At 40.6% G+C, this 26,910-nt stretch overlaps 1 protein-coding gene across 2 annotated transcripts in view; it reads right to left on the bottom strand.

Moving 5' to 3' along the window:
* The window catches only part of CCDC191 (coiled-coil domain containing 191), a 101,297-nt gene that overhangs the window by 32,261 nt on the left and 42,126 nt on the right, over window positions 1-26,910 (bottom strand). The gene's annotated exons all lie outside the window — the stretch shown is intronic.

Genomic DNA, 26,910 nt, shown 5'->3' with positions numbered 1-26,910 from the left:
TCTAAGGCCTGACTAATTTTTTATTCTGCCAGCTGCAGTGATGTAAGGAAGAAAATACTATGAGCTCTATCTTAGAAGCTTCTAGCTCTAACAGGGTGCCATACTAAGGTACTCAAAAATATTTGTCATGATGATGGAAATATTTCTACACTCAGCTGAAGTGAAAGATGTGATATGTGGAAACTCTGACATGTTAAAGACTTTTAAAAATAACTTTCTATTTCAGAAATGTGAGTGGACATTTATTCATGTGAACACCTGCTTAAGTAATTTAGCATCAAGTAGGATATATGTTTTAGGCCTTTTTAAACTTTGTGTTAACAATACATTATTAACCCAGCAAGACTATAAAAGCCTTGAGTGCAGCAACAAGATTTCTTTTGGATCATGGTAGCTTTTTAAGGTAAAAATATGAGAATGAAAGAAAAGCTTAATGGTACAGATTGTACTTAACTGAAGAGGTCTGAACACTGTGGCTTAATTGGAGAAAATCACCTGTTAACTGTCTGATAATTTTGAAAAATTTCAAGGTATAACATATGCACCTGTGGTACATGCATTTCTTTGATTGTATAATTAATGAACATCTAACTAAAGATTTTGTATTTTTATTTGTTCATGTTACCCTCTATACTCTGGAAAAGATCAGAGTTTATGTAATAACCTACAGAGTTTCATATAGCCCTTTATTTTCATTTGCTTTATTTTTTACAATATTATCCTTTCTGGATAAAAATCTTTTGTTATTACATGGATGGAGCTGGAGGACATTATGCTCAGTGAAATAAGCCAGGCGGAGAAAGACAAATGCCAAATGATTTCGCGCATTTGTGGAGTATAACAATGAGGCAAAACTGAAGGAACGAAATGGCAGCAGACTCAGAGACTCCAAGAATGAACTAGTGGTTACCAAAGGGGAGGGGTGTGGGAGGGCGGCGGGTGGGGAGGGATGGAGAGGGGGATTGAGAGGTATTATGTTTAGTACACATGGTGTGGGGGATCACAGGGAGAACAGTGTATCACAGAGAAGGGACATAGTGGATCTCTGGCAACTTGCTGCACTGATGGACAGTGACTGCATTGGGGTATGGGTGGGGACTTAATAATATGTGTAGTTGTAGTAACCACATTGTTTTTTCATGTAAAACCTTCATAAGAGTGTAAATCAATCATACCTTAATGAAAAATAAAAACAAATCTTTTGTTATTGATTTCAGATATTTAGAGGCTTTTTGTTGAGTCTAAAGTATTTTTAAGTACATTTTCTGTTTTATGCAGGTAAAAAAAATATCTCTGTGGACTCATTTAAAGTTAACAACAGTGGACCTTGTCAGGAAAAGGATCCAAAGAGCTACTTCCTAACATAGAAGACTCTCTTGAGTATCATTGGAAACAAATTATTTAACTGACATACATGGAGATAAATTGCCTAGGGGAACGGACCAAAATGTTCCATAAGTCCCAGTAAGCATCCTCATGACCCCTTGTGGGGAAGACGGGGTTCCTACGGCCAGGATCCTCACTGAACTTAAACCACTTGATGATGTAACTGACCTGCTGCTAGGCTACTGCTTCCACACCTGTAGGTAATAAGCTATTATTGCACTATATAGAGAGCTCTGCCCAGTGCTCTGGGCAAAGGCAGAGACACTAGTGCTTGACCTACTGCTGGGAGAACAAGTTGGGTAATAAACCCTTTCACCCCAAAGAAACATTCTACAGTCATTTCTTAGGTCACACTGAATCCACAGAGAACTTGCCGGGGGCTGAAACCCATAGACAAGACAATGGTGAAGTAGGCAGGGTTCACTGTTGACCAAGGAAAAAGACAGGCTGCCCTTATGGGAGGGGTGCTTCAGCAGGCTGCCCCTATGAATAGGGAGACAATGGATTGCCCCCTAATGGGTATGTGGTCTGAGGTGGCTTGCCTCCTAGAGGACTGGGCCCCACCCCAGGACTGGAGGCAAGTGGAGGTGATACCTGAGGTAGTAGAGATAGCCCTTGGTATATAGTAAGTAGGTCTTTTGAGAGACAGAGTGCCCGTGAGGCAGTGAAGACTGTGGGTTGGCTGCTTCTCACAGTATTAAAAAAAAATATAGAAGTGAAGGACATGCTCCTGAAAAAGACCCAAGAAATGGCGACACAAGAACATGAGCTGCAAACTGCTGTAGATTCAATGAAGAAGGAAATGACATTGATGCTAAAGGAGGGAGCATGAGAACGCCAGCAGCAAGGTGCCTTTAAGGGGTAAAAGATTTTTTACAGAACAAGATGGCAGTGCTGCCAGGTGCTCTGAAGGAGGAAAAGGCCATAAAGGAAAAAAACAAACTCTTGAGGGTAGCACAGGCAAAGAGGGCACTAGAATGCCAGCTGCGAAGCACTGAAGTGAAGGTAAGAGAGCTGCTGAAGACTGAGGTAGCATTGCTGTGAGGCATGGTAGAAAAGGTAAAGGTTGTAGCAGAGGAGGCATTTGGAGGAGGAGAGAGAAAGGTGCCATCAGCCCTGGAAATGGAGGATCTGGGGAAGGATGAAGGGGTGGTGCTGGAGGCACTGAGCCCTCCTGTACTGAAAGAATGCCCAGTGGTTGTAAAGAAAATAAAGACCCAGCAGCCGAGAGTCCCCCAAGGAGAGGCACAGCCCCCCTTCCCAGGTCGTGGAGCACTCTATGCTCTGCCTCTATACTCAGGCTGAGCTCCCAGTTTAGGCAGAAGGCCTTGGAGTCAGTATCAGCTTGGCTCCTGAGTCTGTGGGACTTAGGGGTGGATGGAATTGTTCTGTCAGGATCAGAGATGGGAAAGCTGGCTTCCTTGACAGTTCAGCCTGCCTTGAGGCAGCAGTTACAAAGTGCACATTAGACCCCAGGGAGTCACTCCCTCCTTGATTGGCTTATGGCTGCACTTCGTGCTGTGTGGCCCAATCTGGGTGATCTAACATCCTCTCCTCTTAGATGGCAGACGTTTGCTGAACTCCAACAGGTGTTAACGAGAGCTAGGCATAAGAACTGCCGTCTATAGTCCAGAGAATTATGGCGCATATGAAGAGATTTTCACTACTGGGATGAGAAATACTGTGCTTCATACAGCTCCCACATCTCTCTTTGGGTCTCTAGTGACCATTCTTTCCTCTTATTTAGGGCAGTCCATAAGCGAGGTGACATGTACAGTAGCAGACTTAGGAGAGGCTGAAGCAATGAGAACACAAAGAAACAAGGTCTGCTACTCACAAGAAGAATTGAAAGGGCCCCATGAAGGTTACAAGGACCCAGATGTGGGCGATTTAATATGGGCAGGAGCAGACGGAAGGAAATTGGACGGGAAGAAAAGATAGCGGCATGAGTAGTGTGGCAGAAATCTCCCAAAACCACATATATTTAAAAAATGCAGCAAATACAACTATTCCTAAAAGAGTGACCAGAAGTAACAGTACACCAGCCAGTCTTCATCTGGGAGAAGTCAACATCTCACAGAAAAGGGCAGAGTAAAAAGCGATGACCCTGGCAGGACCCAAGCACTCCCCCCACCCCAGCTCCCTGGTGGGAGGAAAAGAATCAGAACGGGAAGGGAGTGGAAGCATAGGACTACTAAATGCCCAGCCTTAGAAATCTACCCCGGGAGCACAGACCCATATTGCATGGTGCTCTGGAGATTAGAGGAGCTAAAAAGCAAAGACTGAGACAGACTGCGAACAAATTCCCACAACTAGCTGCCCTGGGACTAAAGAAAAGCAAGTGCTTTAAAAGTCTTAAAGGGAGAGGTGGAGCCAACATGACGGCATGAGTAGGACAGTGGGTATCTCCTCCCAAAAACATACATATTTTTGAAAATAGAATACAACTAATCCTAAAAGAGACCAGAAGACACAGGACAACAGCCAGACTACATCCACATGTGTGAGAGCCCAGCGCTTCATGAAAGGGAGACCAGAGGACACAGGACAACACCCAGACCACATCCACACCTGTGAGAACCCAGCCCCTCACGAAGGGGGTAAGATACAACCCCCAGCCCGCGGGACCCGAGCGCCCCTCCCCCCAGCTCCCGGCGGGTGGAGAGGAGTCAGCAGGGAGGGACAAGGAGCCCAGGACTGCTGAACACCCAGCCGCAGCGATCCAGACCAGAGCGCAGACACAGTGCATACATGGGGTCCTGGATACTAGGGAAACAGGGAAGCAAGACTGGTGAGCGGGTGCCTGAGACCGGTGCCTGAGGACAAAGAAAATCGTGCTTTTTTCTTTTTTCTTTTCTTAAATTATTCTATTTTTTTTATTTTGTTGATACTGTTGTTGTTTTGGTTTGGAGACTGATTTTTGGAAGTCTTAAAGGGGCAGGGCAGGACATAGTCCAGAGGCAGGAAATCCGGGGATCTCTGGGCACTCTAAGCCCCTGGGCAGCAGGGAGCACAGAGGCCCTTTATGGAGATAAGTAGCCTCCTGGCCGCTTCCCCCAACCAACGGGGCTCCACAATTTTGGAGCAGCAGCCCGAGCCAGGCGAAGCCCACAGCAACAGCAGAAATAAACTCCATAGCAGCCGGGCAGGAAGCAGAAGCTCTGTCTGTGCATAGCTGCCCAGCACAAGCCACTAGAGGTCGCTGTTCTCCCAGGAGAGGAAGGCCACAAACCAACAAGAAGGAAAGCTCTTCCAGCTGTCACTCGTACCAGCTCTGCAAACTATCTTTATCACCATGAAAAGGCAAAACTACAGGCAGACAAAGATCACAGAGACAACACCCGAGAAGGAGACAGACCTAACCAGTCTTCCTGAAAAAGAATTCAAAATACAAATCATGAACATGCTGACAGAGATGCAGAGAAAAATGCAAGAGCAATGGGATGAAGTCTGGAGGGAGATCACAGATGTCAGGAAGGAGATCCCAGAAGTGAAACAAACCCTGGAAGGATTTATAAGCAGAATGGATAAGATGCAAGAGGCCATTGAAGGAATAGAAACCAGAGAACAGGAACGTACAGAGGCTGACATAGAGAGAGATAAAAGGATCTCCAGGAATGAAACAATACTAAGAGAACTATGTGACCAATCCAAAAGGAACAATATCCGTATCATAGGGGTACCAGAAGAAGAAGAAGAGAGAGGAAAAGGGATAGAAAGTCTCTTTGAAGAAATAATTGCTGAAAACTTCTCCAAACTGGGGGAGGAAATAATCGAACAGACCACGGAAATACACAGAACCGCCAACAGAAAGGATCCAAGGAGGACAACACCAAGACACATAATAATAAAATGGCAAGGATCAAGGACAGGGAAAGAGTTTTAAAGGAAGCTAGAGAGAAAAAGGTCACCTATAAAGGAAAACCCATCAGGCTAACATCAGACTTCTCGACTGAAACCCTACAGGCCAGAAGAGAATGGCATGATATATTTAATGCAATGAAACAGAAGGGCCTTGAACGAAGGATACTGTATCCAGCACGACTATCATTTAAATATGATGGTGGGATTAAACAATTCCCAGACAAGCAAAAGCTGAGGGAATTTGCTTCCCACAAACCACCTCTACAGGGCATCTTACAGGGACTTCTCTAGATGGGAGCACTCCTAAAAAGAGCACAGAACAAAACACACAACATATGAAGAATGGAGGAGGAGGAATAAGAAGAGAGAGAAGAAAAGAATCTCCAGACAGTGTATATAACAGCTCAATAAGTGAGCTAAGTTAGGCAGTAAGATACTAAAGAGGCTAACCTTGAACCTTTGGTAACCATGAATCTAAAGTCTGCAATGGCAAAAAGTACATATCTCTCAATAGTCACCCTAAAAGTAAATGGACTTAATGCACCAATCAAAAGACACAGAGTAATAGAATGGATAAAAAAGCAAGACTCATCTATATGCTGCGTACAAGAAACCTCAAACGCAAAGACATATACAGACTAAAAGTCAAGGGATGGAAAAACATATTTCAGGCAAACAACAGTGAGAAGAAAGCAGGGGTTGCAGTACTACTAACACACAAAATAGACTTCAAAACAAAGAAAGTAAAAAGAGATAAAGAAGGACACTACATAATGATAAAGGGCTCAGTCCAACAAGAGGACATAACCATTCTAAATATATATGCACCCAACACAGGAGCACCAGCATATGTGAAACAAATACTAACAGAACTAAAGAGGGAAATAGACTGCAATGCATTCATTTTAGGAGACTTCAACACACCACTCAACCCAAACGATAGATCCACCGGGCAGAAAATAAGTAAGACACACAGGCACTGAACAACACACTAGACCAGATGGACCTAATAGACATCTATAGAACTCTACATCCAAAAGCAACAGGATATACATTCTTCTCAAGTGCACATGGAACATTCTCCAGAATAGACCACATACTAGCTCACAAAAAGAGCCTAAATAAATTCCAAAATATTGAAATTCTACCAACCAATTTTTCAGACCACAAAGGTATAAAACTAGAAATAAATTCTACAACGAAAATAAAAAGGCTCACAAACAGATGTAGGCTTAACAACATGCTCCTAAATAATCAATGGATCAATGAACAAATCAAAATAGAGATCAAGGAATATATAGAAACAAATGACAACAACACTAAGCCCCAACTTCTGTGGGACGCAGCGAAAGCAGTCTTAAGAGGAAAGTATATAGCAATCCAGACACACTTGAAGAAGGAAGAACAATCCCAAATGAATAGTCTAACATCACAATTATCAAAACTGGAAAAAGAAGAACAAACGAGGCCTAAAGTCAGCAGAAGGGGGGATATAATAAAGATCAGAGAATAAATAAACAAAATTGAGAAGAATAAAACAATAGCAAAAATCAACGAAAACAAGAGCTGGTTCTTCGAGAAAATAAACAAAATAGATAAGCCTCTAGATCAATTTATTAAGAGAAGAAGAGAATCAACACAAATCAACATAATCAGAAATGAGAATGGAAAAATCACGACAGACTCCACAGAAATACAAAGAATTATTAAAGACTACTATGAAAACCTATATGCCAACAAGCTGGAAAACCTAGAAGAAATGGACAACTTCCTAGAAAAATACAACCTCTGACGACTGACCAAGGAACAAATACAAAAGTTAAACAAACCAATTACGAGCAAAGAAATTGAAATGGTAATCACAAAACTACCCAAGAACAAAACCCCCGGGCCAGACGGATTTACCTCGGAATTTTATCAGACACACAGGGAAGACATAATACCCATTCTCCTTAAAGTTCTCCAAAAAATATAAGAGGAGGGAATACTCCCAAACTCATTCTATGAAGCCAACATCACCCTAATATGAAAACCAGGCAAAGACCCCACCAAAAAAGAAAATTACAGACCAATATCCCTGATGAACGTAGATGCAAAAATACTCAATAAAATATTAGCAAACAGAATTCAACAGTGTATGAAAAGGACCATACACCATGACCAATTGGGATTCATCCCAGGGATGCAAGGATGGTACAACATTCGAAAATCCATCAATATCATCCACCACATCAACAAAAAGAAAGACAAAACCACATGATCATTTCCATAGATGCTGAAAAAGCATTTGACAAAATTCAACATCCACTCATGATAAAAACTCTCAGCAAAATGGGAATAGAGGGCAAGTACCTCAACATAATAAAGGCCATATATGATAAACCCACTGCCAACATTATACTGAACAGTGAGAAGCTGAAAGCATTTCCTCTGAGATTGGGAACCAGACAGGGATGCCCACTCTCCCCACTGTTATTTAACATTAGTACTAGAGGTCCTAGCTATGGCAATCAGACAAAACAAAGAAATACAAGGGATCCAGATTGGTAAAGAAGTTAAACAGTCACTATTTGCAGATGATATGATATTGTACATAAAAAACCCTAAAGACTCCACTCCAAAACTAATAGAACTGATATCGGAATACAGAGCAAAGTTGCAGGATACAAAATTAACACACATAAATCTATAGCTTTCCTATACACTAACAATGAACCAATAGAAAGAGAAATCAGGAAAAAACTCCATTCACCATTGCATCAAAAAGAATAAAATACCTAGGAATAAACCTAACCAAAGAAGTGAAAGACTTATACTCTGAAAACTACAAGTCACTCTTAAGAGAAATTAAAGGGGACAGTAACAAATGGAAACTCATCCCCTGCTCATGGCTAGGAAGAATTAATATCATCAAAATGGCCATCCTGCCCAAAGCAATATAGAGATTTGATGCAATCCCTATCAAATTACCAGCAACATTCTCCAATGAACTGGAGCAAATAATTCAAAAATTCATATGGAAACAGCAAAGACCCCGAATAGCCAAAGCAATCCTGAAAAAGAAGAATAAAGTAGGGGGGATCTCACTCCCCAACTTCAAGCTCTACTACAAAGCCATAGTAATCAAGACAATTTGGTACTGGCACAAGAACAGAGCCACAGACCAGTGGAACAGATTAGAGACTCCAGAAATGAACCCAAACATATATGGTCAATTAATATTTGATAAAGGAGCCATGGACATACAATGGCAAAATGACAGTCTCTTCAACAGATGGTGGTGGCAAAACTGGACAGCTACATGTAGGAGAATGAAACTGGACCATTGTCTAACCCCATATACAAAGGTAAACTCAAAATGGATGAAAGACCTGAATGTAAGTCATGAAACCATAAAACTCTTAGAAAAAAACATAGGTAAAAACCTTTTAGACATAAACATGAGTGACCTCTTCTTGAACATATCTCCCCGGGCAAGGAAAAGAACAGTAAAAATGAACAAGTGGGACTATATTAAGTTGTAAAGCTCCTGTACAGCAAAAGACACCATCAATAGAACAACAAGGAACCCTACAGTATGGGAGAATATATTTGTAAATGACAGATCGAATAAAGGCTTGACGTCCAAAATATATAAAGAGCTCACATGCCTCAACAAACAAAAAACAAATAATCCAATTAAAAAATGGCCAGAGGAACTGAACAGACAGTTCTCCAAAAAAGAAATACAGATGGCCAACAGACACATGAAACGATGCTCCACATCGCTAATTATCAGAGAAATACAAATTAAAACTACAATGAGATATCACTGCACACCAGTAAGGATGGCTGCCATCCAGAAGACAAACAACAACAAATGTTGGCGAGGCTGTGGAGAAAGGGGAACCTTCCTACACTGCTGGTGGGAATGTAAATTAGTTCAACCATTGTGGAAAGCAGTATGGAGGTTCATCAAAATGCTCAAAACAGACCTACCATTTGACCCAGGAATTCCACTCCTAGGAATTTATCCTAATAACGCAGCAATCAAGTTTGAGAAAGACAGATGCACCCCTATGTTTATCGCAGCACTATTTACAATAGCCAAGAATTGGAAGCAATCTAAATGCCCATCGGTAGATGAATGGATAAAGAACATGCGGTACATATACACAATGGAATACTACTCAGCCATAAGAAGAGGGAAAATCCTACCATTTGCAGCAACATGGATGGAACTGGAAAGTATTATACTCAGTGAAATAAGCCAAGCGGAGAAAGAGAAATACCAAATGATTTCACTCATCTGTGGAGTATAAGAACAAAGGAAAACCTGAAGGAACAAAACAGCAGCGGAATCACAGAACCCAAAAATGAACTAACAGGGACCAAAGGGAAAGGGACTGGGGAGGATGGTTGGGTAGGGAGGGATAAGGGGGGGGAAGAAGAAAGGGGGTATTCAGATTAGCATGCATGGGGGGGACGGAGAAAGGGGAGGGCTGTACAACACAGAGAAGACAAGTAGTGATTCTACAACATTTTGCTATGCTGATGGACAGTGTAAAGTGGTTTATAGGGGGGATCTGCTGTGGGGAGAGCCTAGTAAACATAATATTCTTCATGTAAGTGTAGATTAAAGATTTAAAAAAAAAAGAAAAAGAAAGAAAAGGGTGATTACTCCTTGATAGGATAAAACTAATGGTAAATCAATGATTAACGCATGCTTTAAATATCCTTAATTTTGATCACTTAAAGGGTGTCAGATGATTGGCTCTGGAGGTACACTTTTCTGATAATATTCCTTTCTCTTAAAAAAAAAAAAGGAGTTCCTGTGTGGTGACCTCCAATGAGATCTACACAATGGTATAAAGGGCATATCAAAGTGTGGGCAAAGGGTCTGTTTGTGTTTATACAGAAGATCAAAGCCTAATTTGGCTACCCAGAAAATGAACTAAGATACGATATGAAGAACTTCCAACATCAGCACTCTCTGGAAGACTCATACCAGAAGATGATCATCAAAAAACCTCCACAAAGATTCAGGCGATGCTCCAGTTGTAGCTGCATCCATCCCACCGTTTCCTGGACTTGCCATTGGAATGAAGAAGGAGATATCTAAGCTGGCCTGTGCATACAGTAAAACAACAAATTTGACTGGATCTATACTGTTAGAACTCAACCAAGAATTAGGAGCAGTGCAAGTTGTAGCGCTCCAAAATCTTACAACTGCAGACTATCTACTGTTAAAAGAACATATGGGATGTGAACAGTCCCCAGGAATGGGTTGTTTTAATTTGTCTGATTTCTCTCAGACTGTTCAAGTTCAGTTGGACAATATCCACCAAGTCATAGATAAGTTTTCAGAAATGCCTAAGATGCCTAACTGGTTTTCTTGGCTTCACTGGAGATGGCTGGTAATTACAGGTATGCTTTGCTTACGTAACTACTCCTATTATGTTAATGTGTGTGCGCAATTTAGTTAGTAGTTTAAAACCTATACATGCTTAAGTTACTCTACAAGAAGATATGTCAAAGAAATAATCAATCCTCCCATGTTTTCTTCCATCTGCTACCTCTGTAGCTTTTCTTCTTCCTTCCTAATTACAACCCTTAAATAGAACTCGTGCCTCATATTGAATTTACCAAGTATCATAATTCCTCCAAGTGGTAAAGATACCTCAAGAGAAATGCTGGGCATAGAAGCCACAGGGCATAAATATGCAAAGAAGTAAAAAGCTAATCTTTTCAAAGAATATGGCTTCTCTCTCACTTACCATCTTTACATCTCCCTGTATGGCCCCGGAAGATGACTGGTTAGCCAGAGACGGGCAAGATTCCTCAAGGGAGGAACAACTAAGACAGGCACAGTCGCAGGGGGGCTATCAGGTGAGAAATTGGGGATCAACAGTGGTGAGGCTTAGAACCTCACCCCCCCTGTTTTGAGAGAAATCTGCATCCGTGGATGTTTTAATGCTCTTTTCTAGCTTGGATTAACACATAGTCTACAGGCACACACCTGATCATCTACAATTGCTGTCTTACAACACTAAACTATGTTTTCTACCTTTATCTTGCATCTACCTACCTTCAGCATTTTATTAAAAATAAAAATGATGATAATAATGATAATGAAGGGAGAAATGTGGGATCCACATATAAATCAAGTATAAAAATCAAACGAATATTCATATTTGACCTGATTGTTTATAGTTCATAATGCGTGATCAAAACCGAAAGTTTCTGTGATGACTGCCCTTGTACTGTTCACCGTGTAAGAACTTATTCACTATGTAAGAATTTGTTCACCATGTAAGAACTTGTTCGTTATGCTTCAGAAGATTGGAGACTGATGAGAATTAGGCTTGAGATGGATTAATGATTGTGCATTGAGCACTGACTCCCCTATACAGAATTTTATTGTTGTTAACAACCATTTGATCAATAAATATGAGAGATGCCCTCTCAGAAAAAAAAAAACAAAAAAACATTGACAGTTGAATAACATGAGGGTAAGGATCTTGTCCTGCTCAGCTGAAAATCTGCATATAACTTTTAACTCCCTAAACTTAACTACGAATAGCCTATTGTTGACTGGATGTCTTATTGATAATACAGTCTGTTAGTGTTTATTTTATATGTCATATGTATTATAGACTGTATTCTTACAATAAAATAAGCTACAGAAAAAAAAAAGTCTGAAAGGGGAAGAGTTTAACAGGTGGACAAAATCTTCCTGGCACACACAGCCCAGCAGTCTGGGAACTTTCAGGAACTTCAGGCGCCCTATCTTCCTGGTTGGCAACACAACCCCGAGGCCTCTCACTGTGATAAGCAGCCTGCTTCTCCTTTCTCCGTGCCAGCACATGTGCACAAACCAGTTGTCCCTGCCATTGCTGCAGACCAGCTGCAGGGCAGCCCTGCCTACAGCAACTACACAGCTTAATGAAGAGGAATCTCCCTGGGCACGGTTGACTGGCACAGACAGCAAAACAGGCACTGAGACCATGAGCCACAAAGGGGCTTTGTTCTCATGGCAGAACCCGTGCCACTCACCTGTGATCTCTGCCAGCGCCCATGCCATCCCGAGGGCTGCCCTGCCCATGGCAGCTTAGGGGATTAACCCAGAGACTGCTCCCTGTGCACAGAACCAGCACAGACAGTAGAGAGAGGCACGGTGACTGAGAAGCAGGAAGGGACTTTGTTCTCCCAAGTGACACGCATGCCACTCTCTGGCAACCACTCCCATTGCTCCAGGACTAGGAAAATGCAGAAGAACCTTGTTCAATCCAAAATCCTTCAAACACCAGAAACAGGGTTCAGTGAGACTGAAATCACCAATCTTCCTGAAAAAGAATTAAATTTTAAGTCATAATCATGCTGATGGAGCTACAGAAAAATATTCAAGAGGTAAGTGATGAATTCAGGAGGGAGATAACAAAAATGAAACAAACAATAGGGAGATTTAAAAGCAGATTAAGTGAGGTGGAGGAGACTGTTAATAGAGGAATAGAAATCAGAGAACAGGAATACAGAGACGCTGAGGCAGAGAGAGATAAAAGGATCTCTAGGAATGAAAGAATAGTGAGAGAACTGTGTAAACAACCCAAACGGTCAATATTTGCATTATAGGGGTACCAGAAGAAGAGTGAAAAAGGGATAGAAAGTGTCTTTGAAGAAATAACTTGTGAAAACTTCCCCAGTTGTGGGAAGGAGATAGTATCTCAGGCCATCGAAGACCACAGATCTCCAAAACACAAGGGACCCAAGGAGGACAACACCAAGACATACAATAATTAAAATGGGAAAGATCAAAGACAAAGACACAGTATTTAAAGCAGCCAGAGAGAGAAAAAAAGATCACCTACAAAGGAAAACCAATCAGGCTATCATCAGACTTCTCAGAAGAAACCTTACCGGCCAGAAGGGAGTGGCATGATATATTCAATGCAATGAAAGAGAAGGGCCTTAAACCAAGAATACTGTATTCGGCAACATTATCATTTAAATTAGAAAGAGGGATTAAACAATTACAAGACAAGCAAAAGTTGAGGGAATTTATCTCCCACAAAATATCTCTACAGTGTATTTTAAAGGGACTGTTCTAGATGGACGTGTACCTAAGGCTAAATAGCTGTCACCAGAGAAAATAAAAGCACAGCAAGGAAGTGGGGCAACTAAATAGTAGTCAAATACAAAATTAAATCAGCTACCCACAAAGTCAATCAAGGGATACACAAAGAGTACAGAATATGACACCTAACAGAAAGAGTGGAGGTGGAAGAAAAAGGAGAGAAAAAAGAATCATCAGACTGTGTTTATAATAGCATAATAAGTGAGTTAAGGTAGACTGCTAGACAGGAAAGAAGCTGCCCTTGGACCTTCGGTAATCACAAATCCAAAGTCTGCAATGGCAATAAGTACATATCTATCAATAATCATCCTAAATGTAAATGGACTGAATGCACCAATCAAAAGACAGAGTTACAGTGTAGATAAAGCACGACCCATCTATATGCTGCCTATATGAGACTCACTTCAAATCTAAAGACATACGCAGATTAAAAATGAAGGGATGGAAAAAGATATTTCATGCAAACAATAGGGAGGAAAAAAAGCAGGTGTTGCAGTACTACCAAAATAGACTTCAAAACAAAGAAAGTAACAAGAGACCAAGAAGGACATTACATAATGATAAAGGGGTCAGTCTAAGAGGAATATAGCCATTATAAATAACTATGCCCCCACCACAGGAACACCTATATATGTGAAACAAATACTAACAGAAAGGAGGAAATAGAATGCAATGCATTCATTTTTTTTTACATACGTATTTTTTATTGAAGGGTAGTTGACACACAGTATTACATTAGTTTCAGGTGTACAACACAGTGATTCAACATTTATATACATGATAATTCTAGGTACCAGCTATCACCATACCAAGTTGTTACAATATTTTGACTATATTCCTTATCCTATACATTACATCCCGGTTACTTATTTTACAATTGGAAGTGTGTACTTTTTTTTTTTTTGTGAGGGCATCTCCCATATTTATTGATCAAATGGTTGTTAACCACAATAAAATTCTGTATAGGGGGGTCAATGCTCAATGCACAATCACTAATACACCCCAAGCCTAATTGTCGTCAGTCTCCAATCTTCTGAAGCATAACGAACAAGTTCCTACATGGAGAACAAATTCTTACATAGTGAATAAGTTACATTGTGAACATTACAAGGGCAGTCATCACAGAAGCTTTTGGTTTTGATAATGCATTATGAACTATAAACAGTTCAAATATGAGTATTCATTTGATTTTTATACTTGATTTATACATGGATACCACATTTCTCTATTATTATTTTTAATAAAATGTTGAAGTGGTAGGTAGATACAAGATAAAGGTGGAAAACACATTTTAGTGTTGTAAGAGAGCAAATGTAGATGATCAGGTGTGTGCCTGTAGACTATGTGTTAATCCAAGCTAGACAGGGGCAATAAAACATCCACATATGCAGCAGATTTCTCTCAGAATAGAGGGGGGGAGGTTCTAAGCCTCACCTCTGTTGATCCCCAATTTCTCACCTGATGGCCCCCCTGCGACTGTGCCTGTCTTAGGTTGTTCCTCCCTTGAGGAATCTTACCCGTCTCTGGCTAACCAGTCATCTTCTGGGTTCATACAGGGAAATGTTAAGTTGGTAAGTGAGAGAGAAGCCTTATTGTTTGAAAAGGATAGCTTTTTACTTCTTTGCATATTTTATGCCCTGTGGCTTCTATGCCCAGCATTTGTCTTGAGGTGTCTTTACCACTTGGAAGAATTATGATACTCGGTGAATTCGATATGAGGCACAAATTCTACTTAACGGTTATAATTAGGAAGGAAGAAGAAAAGCTATAGAAATAGCAGGCGGAAGAAAACATGGGAAGATTGATTATTTCTTTGACATATCTTCTTGTAGAGTAACTTCAGCATGTATAGGTTTTAAACTACTAATTAAATTGCGCACACACATTAACATAATAGGAGTAGAGTTACGTAACCAAAGCATACCTGTAATTACCAGCCATCTCCAGTGAAACCAAGAAAACCAGTTAGGCACCTTAGGCATTTATTAAAACTTATCTATAATATGGTGGATATTGTCCAACTGAACTTGAACAGTCTGAGAGAAATCAGACAAATTAAAACAACCCATTCCTGGGGACTGTTCACATCCCATATGTTCTTTTAACAGTAGATAGTCTGTAGTTGTAAGATTTTGGAGCGCTACAACTTGCACTGCTCCTAATTCTTGGTTGAGTTCCAACAGTTTAGATCCAGTCAAATTTGTTGTTTTACTGTATGCACAGGCCAGCTTAGATATCTCTTCATTCCCATGGCAAGTCCCGGAACTGGTGGGATGAGTTCATCTACACCTGTAGCAGTGCATGGATCTTTGTTGGGGTTTTTTGATGGTCATCTTCTGGCATGAGTCTTCCCGAGAGTGCTGATGTTGGAAGTTCTTTTTCATATCGTATCTTAGTTCATTTTCTGGGTAGCCAAATTAGGCTTTGATCCTCTGTATAAACACAAACAGACCCTTTGCCTACACTTTGATATGCCCTTTATACCATTGTGTGGAACTCATTGGAGGTCACCACACAGGAACTGCTTTTTTTTTTATCATTAGTCTACACTTACATGATGAATATTTTGTTTACTAGGCTCTCCCCTATACCAGGTACCCCCTATATACCCCTTTACAGTCACTGTCCATTAGCGTAGCAAAATGTTGTAGAGTCACTACTTGTCTTCTCTGTGTTGTACAGCCCTCCCATTTCTCCCACCCCCCCATGCATGCTAATCTCAATACCCCCCTTTTTCTCCCCCTCCCTTATTCCTCCCTACCCACCCATCCTCCCCAGTCCCTTTCCCTTTGGTACCTGTTAGTCCATTCTTGAGTTCTGTCATTCTGCTCCTATTTTGTTCCTTCAGTTTTTCCTTTGTTCTTATACTCCACAGATGAGTGAAATCATTTGGTATTTCTCTTTCTCCGCTTGGCTTGTTTCACTGAGCATAATACCCTCCAGCTCCATCCATGTTGCTGCAAATGGTAGGATTTGCCCTTTTCTTATGGCTGAGTAGTATTCCATTGTGTATATGTACCACATCTTCTTCATCAATTCATCTATCGATGGGCATTTAGGTTGCTTCCAATTCTTGGCAATTGTAAATAGTGCTGCAAGAAAAATAGGGGTGCATTGGTCTTTCTCATACTTGATTGCTGCATTCTTAGGGTAAATTCCTAGGAGTGCAATTCCCGGTCAAATGGTAAGTCTATTTTGAATATTTTGATGTACCTCCATACTGCTTTCCACAATGGTTGAACTAATTTACATTCCCACCAGCAGTGTAGGAGGGTTCCCCTTTCTCCACAGTCTCGCCAACATTTGTTGTTGTTTGTCTTTTGGATGGTAGCCATCCTTACTGGAGTGAGGTGATACCTCATTGTAGTTTTAATTTGCATTTCTCTGATAATTAGCGATGTGGAGTGGCTTTTCATGTGTCTGTTGGCCATCGGTATTTCTTTTTTGGAGAACCGTCTGTTCAGTTCCTCTGGCCATTTTTTAATTGGGTTCTTTGTTTTTTGTTTGTTGAGGCATGTGAGCTCTTTATATATTCTGGACGTCAAGCCTTTATCGGATGTGTTATTTTCAAATATATTCTCCCATACTGTAGGGTTCCTTGTTGTTCTATTGATGGTGTCTTTTGCTGTACAGAAACTTTACAACTTAATATAGTTCCACTTGTTCGTTTTTGCTGTTGTTTTCCTTGCCCGGGGAGATATGTTCAAGAAGAGGTCACTCATGTTTATGTCTAAAAGGTTTTTGCCTATGTTTTTTTCTAAGAGTTTTATGGTTTCATGACTTACATTCAGGTCTTTCATCCATTTTGAGTTTACTTTTGTGTATAGGGTTAGACAATGGTCCAGTTTCATTCTCCTACATGTAGCTGTCCAGTTTTGCCAGCACCATCTGTTGAAGAGACTGTCATTACGCCATTGTATGTCCATGGCTCCTTTATCAAATATTAATTGACCATATATGTTTGGGTTCATTTCTGGAGTCTCTAATCTGTTCCACTGGTCTGTGACTCTGTTCTTGTGCCAGTACCAAATTGTCTTGATTACTATGACTTTATAATAGAGCTTGAAGTTAGGGAGTGAGATCTCCCGTACTTTATTCTTTCTCAGGATTGCTTTGGCCTTTCGGGGTCTTTGGTGGTTCCATATGAATTTTTGAATTATTTGTTCCAGTTCATTGAAGAATGTTGCTCATAGTTTCACAGGGATTGCATCAAATCTGTATATTGCTTTGGGTAGGATGGCCATTTTGACGATATTAATTCTTCCTAGCCACGAGCATGGGATGCGTTTCCATCTGTTAGTGTCCCCTTTAATTTCTCTTAAGAGTGACTTGTAGTTTTCAGAGTATAAGTCTTTCACTTCTTTGGTTAGGTTTATTCCTAGGTATTTTATTCTTTTTGATGCAATTGTGAATGGAGTTGTTTTCCTGATTTCTCTTTCTATTGGTTCATTGTTAGTGTATAGGAAAGCCACAGATTTCTGTGTGTTGATTTTGTATCCTGCAACTTTGTTGTATTCCGATATAAGTTCTGTTAGTTTTGGAGTGGAGTCTTTAGGGTTTTTTATGTAGAGTATCATATCATCTGTAAATAGTGACAGTTTAACTTCTTCACCAATCTGGATTCCTTGTATTTTTTTGTTTTGTCTGATTGCCATGGCTAGGGCCTCCAGTACTATGTTAAATAACAGTGGGGAGAGTGGGCATCCCTGTCTAGTTCCCAATCTCAGAGGAAAAGCTTTCAGCTTCTCGCTGTTCAATATAATGTTGGCTGTGGGTTTATCATATATGGCCTCTATTATGTTGAGGCACTTGCCCTCTATTCCCATTTTGCTGAGAGTTTTTATCATGAATGGATGTTGAACTTTGTCAAATGCTTTTTCAGCATCTATGGAGATGATCATGTGGCTTTTGTCTTTCTTTTTGTTGATGTGGTGGATGATGTTGATGGACTTCGAATGTTGTGCCATCCTTGCATCCCTGGAAGGAATCCCACTTGGTCATGGTGTACGATCCTTTTGATGTACTTTTGAATTCGGTTTGCTAATATTTTGTTGAGTATTTTTGCATCTACGTTCATCAGGGATATTGGTCTGTAGTTTTCTTTTTTGGTGGGGTCTTTGCCTGGTTTTGGTATTAGGGTGATGTTAGCTTCATAGAATGAGTTTGGGAGTATCCCATCCTCTTCTATTTTTTGGAGAACTTTAAGGAGAATGGGTATTATGTCTTCCCTGTATGTCTGATAAAATTCTGAGGTAAATCCATCTGGCCTGGGGGTTTTGTTCTTTGGTAGTTTTTTGATTACTGCTTCAATTTCGTTGCTGGTAATTGGTCTGTTTAGATTTTCTGTTTCTTTCTGGGTCAGTCTTGGAAGGTTGTATTTTTCTAGGAAGTTGTCCATTTCTCCTAGGTTTCCCAGCTTGTTAGCATATAGGTTTTCATAGTGTTCTCTAATAATTCTTTGTATTTCTGTGGGGTCCGCCGTGATTTTTCCTTTCTCGTTTCTGATACTGTTGATTTGTGTTGACTCTCTTTTTCTCTTAATAAGTCTATCTAGAGGGTTGTCTATTTTGTTTATTTTCTCGAAGAACCAGCTCTTGGTTTCATTGATTTTTGCTATTGTTGTATTCTTCTCAATTTTATTTATTTCTTCTCTGATCTTTATTATGTCCCTCCTTCTGCTGACCTTAGGCCTCATTTGTTCTTCTTTTTCCAATTTCCATAATTGTGACATGAGACCTTTCATTTGGGATTGTTCTTCCTTTTTTAAATATGCTTGGATTGCTATATACTTTCCTCTTAAGACTGCTTTTGTTGTGTCCCAAAGAAGTTGGGGCTTAGTGTTGTTGTTGTCATTTGTTTCTATATATTGCTGGATCTCCATTTTGATTTGGTCATTGATCCATTGATTATTTAAGAGCGTGTTGTTAAGCCTCCATGTGTTTGTGAGCCTTTTTGCTTTCTTTGTACAGTTTATTTCTAGTTTTATGCCTTTGTGGTCTGATAAGTTGGTTGGTAGGATTTCAATCTTTTGGAATTTACTGAGGCTCTTTTTGTGGCCTAGTATGTGGTCTATTCTGGAGAATGTTCCATGTGCACTTGAGAATAATGTGTATCCTGTTGCTTTTGGATGTAGAGTTCTGTAGATATCTATTAGGTCCATCTGTTCTAGTGTGTTGTTCAGTGACTCTGTGTCCTTACTTATTTTCTGTCTGGTGGATCTGTCCTTTGGAGTGAGTGGTGTGTTGAAGTCTCCTAGAATGAATGCATTGCATTCTATTTCCTCCTTTAGTTCTGTTAATATTTGTTTCAGGTATGTTGGTGCTCCTTTATTGAGTGCATATATATTTATAATGGTTATATCCTCTTGTTGGACTGAGCCCTTTATCATTATGTAATGTCCTTCTTTGTCTTTTGTTACTTTCTTTATTTTGAAGTCTGTTTTGTCTGATACCAGAATTGCAACACCTGCTTTCTTCTCTTTGTTGTTTGCCTGAAATATCTTTTTCCATCCCTTGACTTTAAGTCTGTGCATGTCTTTGGGTTTGAGGTGAGTCTCTTGTAAGCAGCATATGGATCGATCTTGCTTTTTTATCCATTCTATTACTCTGTGTCTTTTGATTGGTACATTCAGTCCATTTACATTCAGGGTGATTATTGAAAGGTATGAACTTATTGCCATTGCGGTTTTAAGTTTGTGGTTACCAAAGGTTCAGGGTTCGCTTCTTTACTATCTTATTGTCTAACTTAACTCGCTTGTTGAGCTATTATAAACGCGGTCTGATGATTCTTTATTTCTCTCCCTTCTTATTCCTCCTCCCTTCTTCATATGTTAGGTGTTTTGTTCTGTACTCTTTTTAGGAGTGCTCCCATCTAGAGCAGTCCCTGTAAGATGCTCCGAATAGGTAGTTTGTGGGAGGCAAATTCCCTCGACTTTTGCTTGTCTGGGAATTGTTTAATCCCTCCTTCATATTTAAATGATATTTGTGCTGGATACAGTAGTCTTGGTTCGAGGCCCTTCTGTTTCATTGCATTAAGTATATCATGCCATTCTCTTCTGGCCTGTAGGGTTTCTGTTGAGAAGTCTGATGATAGCCTGATGGGTTTTTCTTTGTAGGTAACCTTTTTTTTTCTCTCTGGCTTCCTTTAATACTTTGTCCTTGTCTTTGATCTTTGCCATTTTAATTATTATGTGTCTTGGTGTTGCCCTCCTTGGATCCCTTGTCATGGGAGTTCTGTGTACCTCTGTGGTCTGAGAGGCCATTTCTTCCCCTAGTTTGGGGAAGTTTTCGGCAATTATTTCTTCAAAGACACTTTCTATCCCTTTTTCTCTATTCTTCTTCTTGTATTCCTATAATGCGTATATTGTTCCTTTTCGATTAGTCACTCAGCTCTCTTAGAATTCTTTCATTCCTGGAGATCCTTTTATCTTTCTCTGCATCAGCTTCTCTGCATTCCTGTTCTCTGTTTTCTGTACCATTAATGGTCTCTTGCATCTCGTCCATTCTGTTTGGAAGTCCTTCCAGAGCTTGTTTTATTTCTGTATTCTCCTTCCTTAGTTCTTGCATATTTCTCTGCAAGTCCATCAGCATGGTTATGACTTTTGTTTTGAATTCTTTTTCAGGAAGACTGGCTAAATCTATCTCCCCAGGTTCCTTCTCAGGGGACGATGTAGCAGATGCCGAAGGTGTCTGGGTTAGTCTTGTCTGGATCATATTTTTTTGCCTTTTCATGTTGACAGGTGCTATTGACTGTCAGCTGGGAGGGTCAAACTTTTCACTTGCTACTGGCCTTTCTTTACTGGGACAACTGCGACCCCTAGTGGCTTGTGTTGGGTAATTGCGTGTAGGCTGGGTCTTTGTGTCTTGCCCAGCCGAAGTGTAGGAATTTTCCTTTCTGCCTTTCTGTGGGTGTGTTTTGCCTTAGGCTGTTTCTCTGCTTTCGCAGCGCCAGGAGGGGTAATGGACAGTAGGGGGGGGGACTGTTTGGCTGTTTACCTCCGTGAGGGTTCTCAGAGCTTTTGCCCGGGGGGTTAGTGCGCCCGGTTTTCCCTGTAATTTCCAGCCACTGGGCTGTGACCTGTGTTGTTTCCATCTAGCTGTTAAATCCCTGTCCCTTTAAGACTTTCAAAGAGCACTGGCTTTTCTTTGTCACAGGGGCATCAGCTTCGGCACTCTCTCAGAGGTCTTGCTGCCCTGTTTCCCTAGTTTCCAGCCCTCCACACATGTACTGTGTCTGTGCTCTGGTGCGGGTGGCTGGGGCTGGGTGTTTAGCAGTCCTGGGCTCCCTCTCCCTCCCACCGGGAGCTGGGGGGAGGTGTGCTGGGGTCCCACCGGCCGGGGCTTGCATCTTACCCCTTTCACCAGGCGCTGGGCTCTCACACGTGTCGATGTATTCAGGCTGTTGTCCTGTGTCTTCTGGTCTCTCTTTTAGGATTAGTTGTATTTGTTGTATTTTCAAAAATATATATGTTTTTGGGAGGAGATTCCCACTGTCCTACTCACGCCGCTATGTTGGCTCCGCCTCTTGCAATGCATTCATTTTAGGAGACTTCAACACAGCACTCACTCCAAAGGACATATCAACCAGAGAGAAAATAAGTAAGGACACAGAGGCACTGAACAACACATTAGAACAGATGAACCTAAAGACATCTACAGAACTCTCTACCCAAAAGCAGCAGGATACACATTCTTCTCAAGTGCACATGGAACATTTTCCAGAATAGACTACATACTAGGCCACAAAAAGAGCCTCAGTAAATTTAAAAACATTGAAATTGTACCACCAACTTCTCAGATCACAAAGGTATAATACTAGAAATAAATTGTACAAAGAAAACAAAAGGCTCACAAACACATGGAGGCTTAATAACATGCTCCTAAATAATCAATGGATCAATGACCAAATTAAAACAGAGATCAAGCAATATATGGAGACAAATGACAAAAACAGCACAACGCCCCAACTTCTTTGGTACACAGAGAAGGCAGTTCTAAGAGGAAAGTATATAGCAATTCAGGCCTATTTAAAGAAGGAAGAACAATCCCAAACAAATAATCTAAATTCACAATTATTGAAACTAGAAAAAGAAGAACAAATGAGGCCCAAAGTCAGCAGGAGGGACATGATAAAGATCAGATAATAAATAAATAAAATTGAGAATAAAACAATTGAAAAAGTTAATGAAAGCAAGAGTTGGTTCTTTGAGAAAATAAAATACATAAACCTGTAGCCAGACTTATCAAGAAAAAAATAATCTATACACAGAAACAATCAGAAATGAGAAAAAAAAATCACTACAGACACCACAGAAATACAAAGAATTATTAGAGAATACTATGAAAATCTATTTGCTAACAAACTGGATAACTTAGATGAAATGGACAACTTTCTAGAAGAGTACAACCTTCCAGGACTGACCCAGGAAGAATCAGAAAATCTAAACAGACCAATTATCAACAATGAAATTGAATTGGTAATCAAAAAACTACCCCAAAACAAAACCCCTGGACCAGATGGATTCATTGCTGAATTTTATCATACATTTAGAGAAGATATAATAGCCATTCTCCTTCAAGTTTTCCAAAAAATAGAAGAGGATAGAATACTTCTAAACTCATTCTATGAAACCAGCATCTCTCTAAATACCAAAACCAGGCAAAGACACCACAAGAAAAGAAAACTACAGACCAATATCCCTGATGAACATAGATGCAAAAATACTGAATAAAATACTAGCAAACCAAATTCAAAAATATATCAAGAGGATCATATACCATGATCAAGTGGGATTCATCTCAGGGATACAAGGATGGTATATTTGGAAATCCATCAACATCATCCACCACATCAACAAAAAGAAGGACAAAAACCACATGATCATCTCCATAGATGCTGAAGAAGCATTGAACAAAATTCAACATCCATTCATGATAAAAGCTCTCAACAAAATGGGTATAGAGGGCAAGTAACTCAACATAATAAAGGCCATATATGACAAACTCACAGCCAACATCATACTCAACAGTGAGAAGCTGAAAGTTTTTCCCCTAAGATCAGTAACAAGACAAGGATGCTCACTCTCCCTACTTTTATTCAACATAGTACTGGAGGTCCTAACCTTGGCAATCAGGCAACACAAAGAAATAAAAGGCATCCAGAGTGGTAAAGAAGTTAAACCGTCACTGTTTGCAGATGACATGATAGTGTACATAAAAAATCCTGAAGAATCCACTTCAAAACTACTAGAACTAATATCTGAATTCAGCAAAGTTGTAGGATACACAGAACTCTGTTGCATTCCTATACACTAACGATGAACTAGCAGAAAGAAATCAGGAAAACAAGTCCCTTCACGACTGCATCAAAAAGAATAAAATACCTAGGAATAAACCTAACCAAGGAAGTGACAGACCTATACCCTGAAAATTACAAGACACTCTTGAGAGAAATTAAAGAGGACACTAATAAATGGAAATTCATCCCATCCTTTTGGGTAGGCAGAATTAATATTGTCAAAATGGCCGTCCTGCCTAACGCAATCTACAGATTCAATGCAATCCCTATCAAAATTCCAACAGATTCTTCAACAAACTGGAACAAATAGTTCTAAAATTCATATGGAAGCACAAAAGACCCTGAATAAAGTAATCCTGAGAAGGAAGAATAACGCTCGGGGAATTGCGCTCCCCAATTTCAAGCTATACTACAAAGCCACTGTAATCAAGACAATTTGGTACTGTCACAAGAACAGACCCAGAGACCAACGGAACAGAAGAGAGAGTCCAGAAATTAACCAAAGCATATATGGTCAATTAATATATGATAAAGGTACCACGGATATACAATGGGGAAGTGACAACCTCCCCTATTGGCAAAACTGGGCAGCTACATGAAAGAATGAAACTGGATTACTAGCTCCATACACAAAAGTAAGCTCGAAATGGATCAAAGACCTGAATGTAAGTCAGGAAAGCATATAACTCTTAGAAGAAAACATAAGCAAAACTCTCTTGAATATAATCATGAGCAACTTTTTCATGAGCATATCTCCCTGGGTAAGGGAAACAAAAGCTAAAATTGACAAGTGGGACTATATCAAACTAAAAGGCTGTACAGCAAAGGACACCATCAGTAGAACAAACGAACACTGTACAGTATGGGAGAATATATTCATAAATGATATCCGACAAGGGGTTGACATCCAAAGTATATAAAGAGCTCACACGCCTCATCAATCAAAAAGCAAAAAATCCAATTAAAAAATGGTTGGAGGATATGAACAGACACTTCTCCAAAGAGGAAATTCAGACCAACAGGCACATGAAAAGTTGCTCCATATCATTAATCATCAGAGAAATGCGAATTAAAACCACAATGAGATATCACTTCACACCTGTTAGGATGGCCAACATACAAAAGACAACAAATGCTGGCACGGATGTGGAGAAAGGGGACCCCTCCTACACTGCTGGGGGGAATGTAAACTAGTTCAACCATGTGGAAAGCAGTATGGAGGTTCCTCAAAAAACTCAAAATAGAAATACCATTTGACCCAGGAATTCCACTCCTAGGAATTTACCCTAAGAATGCAGGAGTCCAGATTCAAAAAAGACATATACACCCCTATGTTTATTGCAGCACTATTTACAATAGCCAAGAAATGGAAGCAACCTAAGTGTCCATCAAGAGATGAATGGATAAAGAAGATGTGGCACATTTCCAATGGAATATTATTCAGCCATAAGAAGAAAACAAATCCTACCATTTGCAACAACATGGTTGGAGCTAGAGGGTATTATACTCAGTGAAATAAGCCTGGTGGAGTAAGACAAGTACCAAATGATTTCACTCATCTGTGTAATATAATAATAGCAAAGCAAAACTGAAGGAACAAACCTGTAGCAGACTCACAAAACCCAAGAATGGACTTAGAGTTACCAAAGGGGCAGGGACTGGGGAGTGTGGGTGGGAAGGGATGGATACGGGGATTAAGGGGCATTATGCTTAGCACACATAATTTGGGGGTGGGGAACGGGTAAGGCAGTATAGTACAGAGAAGACAAGTGGTGACTGTATAGCATTTTACTACACTATTGGACAGTGTCTATAATGAGGTATGTGGTGGGGAATTGATAATGGGAGGAGTTTAGTAACTACAGTGTTGCTCATGTGATTGTATATTAATGATACCATAGTAAAATAAATAAATAAATAAACAAATAATAAATATCAATGAATAAATAAAAGAAATTAGACAGGAAGCAAAATAGGATCTTACTGGAGCTATGGCAACAACTGAAACCAGAGCAGCAGTTACAGCCATTAAGATCAAAGATGCAGAGGTCAGAGACAGAGCCACGAGTCCGGCCTGTGTGTTTGCAAGACTTCCTGCTGGAGAGTGAACCAACCTCCCTTGAGCCCACACAGGAAGATGACTGGGGAACACAGTTCAACTGAGGGGAAGGTCGTACTTGCCCTGAGGGACCAGGGGGGGACCGGAGGCCACATGTTAAAATAGCTATTCATTGGTCCCCAGTGAATATACAACGTGTCCTAGCTGGTGGACACTGGGGCTGATGTTCACTGATTCATGGTAACCCTGACTGGTTCCCCAGAACCCCCACTATCATAGATGGATATGGGGGTAAGGCTATCAGAGTGAAATAACCCCAAATCCCTTTGGGAATAGGACACCTATCCCCAAAAGTGTATACTGTGTATATATATCTCCTATCCCTGAGATATTTTGGGGATTGATATCCTGCAGGGTCTGTGGTTGCAGACCACTGCAGGTGAGTTCAGACTGAGAGTTCGTGTGGTGAAATCAGTTCTGAGGGGACATGCTAGGCACCTGCCCATAGCTTTGCCTGTGCCTCAGTGGGTGACTAATACCAACAGTCTATGGTATGGTCAGTCCGCTTATGGACCATGCTATGGCATTTTAATGAGAGACCCAGAAAGGGAGCCCTGAACTCCTTAGACATATTAACACATATGGGCTGCCTCCCCTAAACTGCAAGTACAAACCAAGAAGATCACTTAAGCCGAGGTTCGGCCACCAGAATAGTATCTTGCTGCCAGCACCAACTGCACTGAACCCCGGGGACTCCATTGAGTGGACGTGGCCTTGGACCTTTTGACACATGGACCAACAATGGCTGGCTCTCCTGGCACCTTGGGGACAAGGCCTGGAAGCTGGCCTCCTGTGTATTCCTGGAATACCAGCAGAGTGGCCACCCAAGGATCCCAGTAGTATAATATATCCTGAACGGCCAGAAGGTAGGAGCATCTTACCAGGGAGTTTTGTTTTATCATTATGGCCAGTGCCTGAACCTCCAGTAGCACTATATATAGACCCCTCAGTAAACCCCACAGGGAGGGGAGTAAAGGTATGGTATACTAGACCTGAACAGGACCCCCTTCCTGCTGCAGTCCTATTACAGGACCACTCTCTTGCATGCATCCTACCTGATGGACAAGATTTGCCTATGTTGTCATAAAATGTGTCTTATCACCCCTAGGGTCTTTGTGGATTGGGAACCTCC

This window comes from Manis javanica, chromosome 3, assembly GCF_040802235.1.
Source record: "Manis javanica isolate MJ-LG chromosome 3, MJ_LKY, whole genome shotgun sequence".
NCBI classification, from domain to species: domain Eukaryota; kingdom Metazoa; phylum Chordata; class Mammalia; order Pholidota; family Manidae; genus Manis; species Manis javanica.
This window is presented reverse-complemented; position numbering and strand designations above follow the sequence as displayed.